Source organism: Alosa sapidissima, chromosome 20, assembly GCF_018492685.1.
Source record: "Alosa sapidissima isolate fAloSap1 chromosome 20, fAloSap1.pri, whole genome shotgun sequence".
Lineage (NCBI taxonomy): Eukaryota > Metazoa > Chordata > Actinopteri > Clupeiformes > Clupeidae > Alosa > Alosa sapidissima.
In genome coordinates, this window is record NC_055976.1 from 31447485 (window position 1) to 31457484 (window position 10000).

At 44.2% G+C, this 10000-nt stretch overlaps 1 protein-coding gene across 1 annotated transcript in view; it reads left to right on the forward strand.

Moving 5' to 3' along the window:
• Positions 1-10000, forward strand: part of mrvi1 (murine retrovirus integration site 1 homolog) — a 189063-nt gene that overhangs the window by 2107 nt on the left and 176956 nt on the right. The window contains 1 exon segment of the mRNA XM_042073839.1: positions 1649-1797. The gene's annotated coding sequence lies outside the window, so the exon portion shown is untranslated.

The window sequence follows — 10000 nt, forward strand, 5'->3', positions numbered from 1 at the left end:
TAAGAGCAGCAAAATTTGGTTGAAATTGTGCATAGACAGTCAATAAAATACTAGTGCAAAGTCAGGCCAATAAAAGGCTTGGGTAGTTCTGTTTGACCTAAGTAAGAAAGAAAGTGACATAGTGGTGCAAGTTATGTAAGAGCAGCAGATGTGTTGTGTTTTCAGGACAACAACAACAAGTTGTAAAGTGTACAAGTGTGCAAGTGTGCAAGTGGAGTAGTGCACGCGGCCATTGTGGGTCCAATGTCCAGGATGTTATGTAGCTGAGGGTGGAGGGGGGAGAGGAGGGAGAGAGTTCAGCATCCTTACAGCTTGGTGTATGAAGCTGTTGGTGAGTCTGGTAGTGCGGGAGCGCAGGCTTCTGTACCTCTTCCCAGAGGGCAGTAGATCGAACAGATTGTTTGCGGGGTGACTTGCATCACTCACAATTTTGGTCGCCTTGCGGGTGAGGTGAGTGGTGTAAATGTCCTTCAGGGAGGGGAGTGAAGCACCAATAATCCTTCCAGCTGTGTTCACTATGCGCTGCAGGGCTTTCCTGTTGTATTCAGTGCAGTTTCCGCCCCACACAGCGATACAGCTGGAGAGGATGCTCTCAATGGTGCCTCGGTAGAATGTGGTCATGATGGCTGGTGGAGCACTTGCTCGCCTGAGTTTCCGCAGGAAGTACAGGCGGCGCTGAGCTCTCTTCGCCAGTGATGCAGTGTTGGTGGTCCAGGAGAGGTCTTCGCTGATGTGCACCCCCAGGAATTTGGTGCTGCTCGCTCTCTCCACCACAGCACCGTCGATGGTCAGTGGCAGGTGTTGGGTGTGACCTCTCCGGAAGTCAACAACAATCTCTTTGGTCTTGCTGACGTTCAGCAGGAGGTTGTTGTCCCTGCACCACGTGGTCAGATGGTCGACCTCCAACCTGTATTGGGTCTCGTCGCCCTTGGTGATGAGACCCACCAGAGTTGTGTCGTCAGCAAATTTCACTATGTGATTGTTGCTGTAGGTTGCAGTGCAGTCATGCGTCAGCAGGGTGAAGAGCAGCGGACTGAGCACGCAGCCTTGGGGGGCCCCTGTGCTCAGTGTGATGCTGCTTGAGGTATTGTTGCCAACACGTACTACTTGATACTATCATTAGTATCATAGACATTTTTACAGTACTTCAGTGTGTGCTCTCTCCTCACAACTCACACACATTCACAATACACACACACACATACACACACACTGAACACACTCACACACACACACACAAACACACACACACACACACACCACACACTGAAGACACTCACACACAGACACACACCTCTAATACACACATACACACACATTCCAGACACATCACATACACACACACACCCATACACACAACACTTACATGCACACCCCACACAAACATCACACACACACACATCCAAACACGTTACCCAGACCCCACACACACCCCACACCTCAAAGTCTTTGATCAGCTTTAATCCAGCTCTTGGAGACGGTTGCTAGGCTATTGTTGCTGCTGTCCATGCACATGGGGTGGGACAAGAATGCGTTGGGTCCAGCAACCAATCGGATGCTCCATTTCTACACTGCGTCAGTCAAACTGTGTGTGTGCGCGCTGATTTGCATGATAGAGCTGTGATATGGAAATGGTGTGTGTGCTCAGGTGCAGAAGCAGCAGGTCCCCAGGGACTCTCACACACACTCCTGCACTCCTCCGGCACCCGTGGCGCCCCACACACACCCTCCAGCAGAGTCTCCGATCAGGAAGAACCCAAACCCAGACCCAGACCTCCTCTACAAGGATACAATCAGGTAGGAACCCAGACCCAAGCCTCCTCTACAAGGATACACTCAGGTAGGAACCCAGACCCAAGCCTCCTCTACAAGGATACAGGGATTTGATTGGTCACATGCACACTCCGAGATACTTTATAATACAGGTAGTGACATGGCATTTAACTGCTCAACTCTCCTGTGCAGAGGTATTACTAACTATTTATAAGTATAAAGAAGATAACTATTTATATTATTATTATAACTATTTATAAGTATAAAGAAGAAGGATTTACAAGAATTTAATAAATAGATTGAGAGAGAAGGAGGTAGAAAAATGCAGTGTGGCAAGTCCATGTAATGGTTTTAGAGTGTTGTATATATATTCAGGGTGCGGATGACTTGAGGAAAGAAACTCCTCCTCAGTCTCTCTGTTGTAGCCAGAGACGAGACGTCTGCTTGACCTCAGCGATTTAAACAGTCCATGGTCAGGATGTGAACTGTCCTTTAAAATAGTATTGGCCCTTGTTGGTGCTCTGAGGGTATGTTCGACAGGACGTACCTCTCCGTAGGGCACTGTATTGGCCCTTGTTGGTGCTCTGAGGGTGTGTTCGACAGGACGTACCTCTCCGTAGGGCACTGTATTGGCCCTTGTTGGTGCTCTGAGGGTGTGTTCGACAGGACGTACCTCTCCGTAGGGCACTGTATTGGCCCTTGTTGGTGCTCTGAGGGTGTGTTCGGCAGGACGTAGCTGTCTGTAGGCAGGGATGGGCACAAATGCATCAAAATGAACTCTTCCTTATTGAGTATACTTATTTACTCTATTGGTGTAGTAGATTGCCCACTATGAATCAATGACAATAACTCAAAGACAAACAATCCAAATGGTTTATTTAGAAATTTAAACTAGGTGGCATTTTAACCTTTTAAGTTATTTAAAGGAAAATTCCGGTATTTAGCACTTTGAGTCCCTTTTCTGGTTTGTTTTGGATGAACTAGAGTGGTGGACACCAAAATTTTGACGATTGGTCCTGTCTCGACTTTTCTGACTCGTTTTGAATTGCCTTTACTGCTTCAGAGTGGCTGCCTACAGCCGTCTTATTTGCTATTGTGGAACTATTTTTTCAGACACTTCACAACCGTGTATAAACTTCTGCTCAATATTTGAGCCTGAAGCATAGACGGTGGCGCAGTAATATCAACGTGCAATGAGTTTTCCAACAGAAATCAATGGGATTTTACAAAATGGCAAATAAAACACAACAGAAACTGTATTTCGCTACACCACTAACCACTCGGTGAGTTGCACAGTTTTGAAAACGAACGTTAAAGGTCCCATGTGTAAGAATTGAGGTAAAAATATCCAAAAAATTAGCTACACGCATCAAAAGAATGAGAAGAAATTAGGGCGATGATGTCATAAAAAAATGACAAGGTATAGTGCTGTAGAGATATCAACCTGAACTAGAAATGTAATGCCAGAGGAATTACAATAGTGGATGGAAAGCTGCTGGCTTAATGTTGGTGGGGAGATTCCTGAAAAACATTGAATCACTTAATCTTTGAGTTCATACAAACCCTTGTACCAAAAAACCTTGTGTGTCAAGGGGTTCTTGAGATATAACACTCAAGGTGTTTTTGATGTTGACATTTGACCTTTGACCTCCAACATCAATTCACTTCATCTTTGAGTCCATACAAACACTCATACCAAATTTCAGGCATGTATGTCATGGCATTCTTGAGATATCACGCTCAGAGTATTCATGGACTTGACCTTTGATCTTTGACCTCCAACATCAACTCACTTCATCTTTGAGTCCATACAAACACTTGTACCAGAGCCCGTCTACGGAGAGCCTTGCCACTCCGTATTAAGTCCCATTGTACCGAATTTTGGATGCAGTTCCACCAGAGTTCCACTGGGGGCGATCGCCATTAGTGCAGAATGAATGGGAGTCAATGGAGCTAGACAGCTAAATTTGTCTCTTTCACCTGATTGTCGTTGACAAATCTCAGATTTGATTGTAGTTTGTATAACTTCAACATGGGTTATAGGTCAAAAGTTGAATGAACGAGTACTTATGTCCTTTTGTTTTCTTACAGGTCGTTGTTGCCCATAACACGCTAGCATTGTGCTAATGAATGACGTCATTAACACGTTTGAAAGGCTTTTTAGAACAATTAAGTGACTTTAAAAAATATAATACTCAACCAAGTGTATTTTCTTTGCCTCCCCTTTCAAATACAATATTCAAATGACTTGGAAAAAAAATGATATCCCGAGAAAAGTGGATTTTGAGGGGTACAGCTCCATAGACCTCCATGCATTCTGCACTCGTGGACGAGCGCCCTCATGTGGAACCACAGAAGGAACTGCAACCAGTTCAGAAACCGGAAGTTTTCCGAGAGTGGCAGTTCTCCCCTTATTAGACATTCTCTGCTTGTACCAAATTTGAAGCATTTGCGTCAAGCTGTTCTGGAGATGTAATGCGCAAAGCATGAGATATGGCTGTGACTTTTATTTTGACACACGGGAAACACTTAAACAGGATGTGTAGTTTTAGGGAGCACCAGATTGTATGCATTAGAAGCTGAGACAGTTAGATTCACAGGTGACACCCGTGCCAGTGTTCTGATTAGCCCGGGAACTACTCTGGGAGCTTAACGAGCGCAGCTGGCTTTAGGCCATTATGACATCACAGCCATTCAAGTCTATGGGGGAAAAATGAGCTTTTTAACATTTTTAATCCCCTATTTCTCAAAAAGTATAAACTTTTAAAAAAATCTGAAATAACAACTCTCTTGCCCCACTCCAGACCTTCAGAACAGTTATTTCAACATGTCTGTACGTTAAGCGGTTAGAGTCGCATTCATTCTTGAAAAGGTAAAAAGAAAAGGTTATAAGAAGAAGAAGAAGCCAGGAGATTTCAAAATAGTGGATTCCATCCACTATAATTAGCATGCTAAATTACTAGCCACAACCCGGCAGGTGTCATAATACCAGTTTCGGCCATGGGAGGCGGTATGCGGGCAACATAACCGCCAGCCAAACTGCAATACACGTTTCTCGGTTGTTACTCTAGGGTAGACCAACTCACTTTCTGGAGGTATACTGCCCCCATCTTTTATGGAATGTGGAGTATGAATTGATTTTTTGGCGGACATTACACATGGCACCTTTAAGGGTTGTTTTAGGACATGTTTGTGCATGCCTGTAGGCAGCACTCTGAAGTAGTCAAAGGCGATTCAAAACGAGTCAGAAAAGTCGAGACAGGACCAATCGTCAAAATTTCGGTGTCCACCACTCTAGTTCATCCAAAACAAACCAGAAAAGGCACTCAGAGTGCTAAATACCGGAAGTGAATACCATCACTACCACACTTATGTAGCCTGGAAATCTAGAAAGATTAAGGATCTGGCCACGAATAATGAAACTGGCCCAACTCGAGGGGCGTGCTTCCAAGCATGCATTTGAAAATCTGGTAACGCTTTACAATAACATGTGCTTATTAGGTATTAAAAGTGCATAATAAGCAGTTAACAATTCATTACTAACAGTTAGTTAACTACATTAACTAATAACATTAACTAACTGTTAACATGCAGCTTGTAAGTGTTAATAAGCAGCCTTTTAAGTTACTTACAAGCATATTTGTTAACAGTTGTAAGTGTTAACAAGCAGCTTGTTAATGCTTGTTAATGGTGTATAAGACAAAGAGGTGGATAACTAATACGCTTAAAAGACCTTTCTTACCTATTTGTAGTAAATTTTGCAGCCCCCCAATCTAAAGCGAGGACCATGTAGCCTATAGTTCCAACAAGCCCAACCTTCTATCTCTCTATATACTGTATCTCTCCATCTAGCTTGGTTTAGCTGTGAGAAATACACCTTCAAAATTGTTGCTGTGAGCAGGAATCCATTAGTTATCCACCTCTTTGTCTTATACACCATTAACAAGCATTAACAAGCTGCTTGTTAACACTTACAACTGTTAACAAATATGCTTGTTTAAGTAACTTAAAAGGCTGCTTATTAACACTTACAAGCTGCATGTTAACAGTTAGTTAATGTTATTAAAGGATAACAACAGTTAACTAACTGTTAGTAATGAATTGTTAACTGCTTATTATGCACTGTTAATACCTAATAAGCACATGTTATTCTAAAGCGTTACCGAAAATCTCACTGCACGCAATTGCATAACACTATGACTAATGTTTACTGACTGATTCGTTGCAGCGCTGTCGTCATGTGTTTAGCTTGCCTCTGGCCCGCCTATATCAGATACACCGATGTGATTGGTTCCTCACGATGCAAGCCGTAAAAGTAACGTGTATCATTACTCATTACCAGAGTCTCTTGCAGAGACAATTCAAATTGTGCTTTTGGCGAGGACTCTGGATTTCCAGGGTAACACTTATGGTGAGTTTCATCTCAGTTGAATAATTTTACACCTATAACTGGTGTGTGCACTACCAATCAATGTAAATACAAAAAAAAGTAAAAAATAAAAAATAAATCCAATCTGCAGCACTGCGCGTTTTGTGTTGTGATGACAAGTACAATGTGCATGTCCATAGCAAATGTGAAACAGCGCCAAAATTCCCTAGTGGCCGAGAGCGGTATCACAGGGGCTTGACCATGCGAGGGTGCCACAGACATACAGAGATTTTGTGCTCTATAGATAGTTAGATAGATATCATCACAGTGTTTCACAGAAAGTATTTTACAGTATTTTGAAAATACAAAAATAGTATAAGTATGAGTATATATACTCTTTTGATCCCGTGAGGGAAATTTGGTCTCTGCATTTATCCCAATCCGTGAATTAGTGAAACACACACAGCACACAGTGTACACACAGTGAGGTGAAGCACACACTAATCCCGGCGCAGTGAGCTGCCTGCAACAACAGCGGCGCTCAGGGAGCAGTGAGGGGTTAGGTGCCTTGCTCAAGGGCACTTCAGCCGTGCCTACTGGTCAGGGTTCGAACCGGCAACCCTCCGGTTACAAGACCGAAGTGCTAACCAGTAGGCCACGGCTGTCCCCAAATACACAACACTGAAGTATTTTGATACAAAATACGAAGGCATTCTCATCATCTCAATAAAATACAAATTGCAAAATAGTATTTTGTATTTGAAATACGTATTTTAAATACATATATTAAATAAAAAATAACAAATGGTCGCACTCCAAAAATCTTTTCTTGCTTTTAATCCATTTTAGCACAGGGGTTAATTGACAAACGTTTCGGCCTGATGGCCTTCGTCAGTTGTCAATGGATTAAAAGCAAGAAAAGATTTTTGGAGTGCGACCATTTGTTATTTTCTATGAGTTCCCTGGATTACGCACCCACAAAGAAACAAGAGAATAATCGGGAGAGCGCGGTGTTGGCAAAGAAAAATACATATATTATAAATATTGCCCATCCCTGTGTGTAGGGCACTGCAGTCACGGGCTGGACGGTTCCTCACCAGGTGGCGATGCTATCTGTTAGAACATTGTCCACTGCCGGAGAGTACAAGGCCCTCAAGATGGATGTTGACACTTTGAATTTCCACAGCTGGCGTAGGAAGTGCAGTCTGTGTCTGGATGTCTTTAGAGTGTGCACGGTGTTAGTGGTCCATTTGAGGTCCTCACACCGAGATATTTCAAACTTTCAAACCTATCCACAGGCTGCTCACTGATCTTTAATGGAGTTTATACCATGGTCTAGGTTGAAAAGGGTGTCGTTTAAAAAGGGATATACTACACCTATGAAGTAGATCTGGTAAAAAAAAAGTTTAATCGCCGTTCCATATCAATGCTTATGAATGGTAACTATAACAACGATAGTAGGACGACGGTTGAGCCTAGAGGCAGGCTTCGCAACAATGGAATCAACTGTAAACAGCTGAAAAAACTAACGATTTTAGCTCTAAAACTCATTTAGTATTAATAATTGATTTCATATTTATTTATTTCGTAAGTGACCATGGTATAAATGGGATAATGCCCTTCGATGCGTTCATTATCAGAAATAAATGGACTTCCGCTTTGCGTCGGACGGTTCACGCCTCCGCGTTGTCCATTTATTTCTCATAATGGACACCTCGTCGGCCATTATCCCTTACGTAACTGGGGGGTAGTCCACCATTTCCCTAGCGTTGCTGACATTCAGGGCCACGTTGTTGAACTGGCCCCACTGGGCTGCATCCTATAGCTGATTCAGGCCTGTTGAACTGGCCGCACTGGGCTGCATCCTATAGCTGATTCAGGCCTGTTGCTTGTTGTTGCTGATCAGGCCGACCATGTGATGCTGGGGATGTGACCGCTGCTGGCTCTGCAGTCATGTGTGTAGATGCTGCTGGTGTTGACAGTGCTGGCTCTGCAGTCATGTGTGTAGATGCTGGTGTTGTTGACAGTGCAGGCTCTGCAGTCATGTGTGTAGATGCTGCTGGTGTTGACAGTGCAGGTTCTGCAGTCATGTGTGTAGATGCTGCTGGTGTTGACAGTGCTGGCTCTGCAGGCATGTGTGTAGATACTGCTGGTGTTGACAGTGCAGGCTCTGCAGTCATGTGTGTAGATGCTGGTGTTGTTGACAGTGCAGGCTCTGCAGTCATGTGTGTAGATGCTGCTGGTGTTGACAGTGCAGGCTCTGCAGTCATGTGTGTAGATGCTGCTGGTGTTGACAGTGCTGGCTCTGCAGTCATGTGTGTAGATGCTGGTGTCAACAGTGCTGGCTCTGTAGTCGTGTGTAGATGCTGGTGTTGTTGGTGTTGACAGTGCTGGCTCTGCAGTCATGTGTGTAGATGCTGCTGGTGTTGACAATGCTGGCTCTGCAGTCATGTGTGTAGATGCTAGTGTTGACAGTGCTGGCTCTCAAAGGGCTGACAGCGGCCCACTGGTTAATTTTCCATACTGACACTGGCATGGCCCAATCAAATCTCTTACTTTTTTTTTTTTGCCCGCGCCATCTTTTAAAGAGCTAACAGCGGCCCATTGGTTTATTTTCCATACTAGTCTAGCGCTAACGACGGCTGGGACAACAAATTCATAACCTGACTCTCGCCAGATGAATTTCGTTCCACCTAGCTCCACTCATCCACTGGGATCGATCCATTGGAGTGGTACTTTAGAAGGCTGGGCCTTATCAAAAAATCCTTGCATATGATTGGATAAGCCACTTGTCCGTCATCTATTGACGTGCTACTTCAACCACTCACATCAAAGCCAACCCGTGACGCTAAGAACAGTCTCACAGTCGCTTCTACGCTACGTCACATCTATGAAACTCCCGCCCTGCGTCCTGATTGGCTCTACCATACAATCTGGTTCCGAAATCACTCTCAACGGAAGCGATCCCAGATGGATGTGAGTGGAGCTAGGCGGAACGAAATTCATCTGGCGAGAGTCAGGTTAACAAATTCATGCCCTGCTGAAAAAACCAGTCTGGCCAGCTTAAGGTTGTTTGCTGGTTGACCAGCTTGTTAACCAGCTTGTTTGACCACCCTATGATGGTTGACCTGCTAGACCAGCAAAACTCTTGCGAAAACATACCTTCAGCTGGTTTTCCCAGCTTATGATGGTCATTCAGCTGGTTTTGCTTTTCGCACCACCTCAATCTGGTAATTTTAGCTGGTGTTGCTGGTCTACACTGCTGGTTTAACTGGCCATGCCAGCTTATGTTGGTCATTCTAGCAAACCAGCATGACCTCTTGACATCTTACACCATGTCAAGCTTGACAGGCTGGTCACCAGCATGACCATCTTGCACCAGCTGTATCCCACACGACAGGCTGGTCAAACCAGCATGACCAGCTTCCTCAGATGGTCACGCCAGCATATCCAGCTGGTGGCCTAACCAGCTACACCAGCAAAGACCAGCAAGAGCTGGAAGAAAACCAGCAAATAATAATAATAATAATACATTTATTTTATATAGCGCCTTTCTCAAAGCCAAGGTTGCTTTACATAGCAAAGACCAGCTACAACCAGCTATAACCAGCTAAATTTCCCCTTGGGGATCAATGAAGTATCTATCTATCTATCTGTCTATCTATCTCCCAGCATAAGCATGGGGCGGTGGTAGTGTAGTGGTTAAGGAGCTGGGCTAGCGTGCAGTAGCCTGAAAGTTGTCGGTTCAATTCCCGTCTTCCACCGTTGTGCCCTTGAGCAAGGCACTTAACCCCAAGTTGCTCCGGGGACAATGTGATCCCTTGTAATATAGCTGACATATGTAAGTCACGTTGGTTA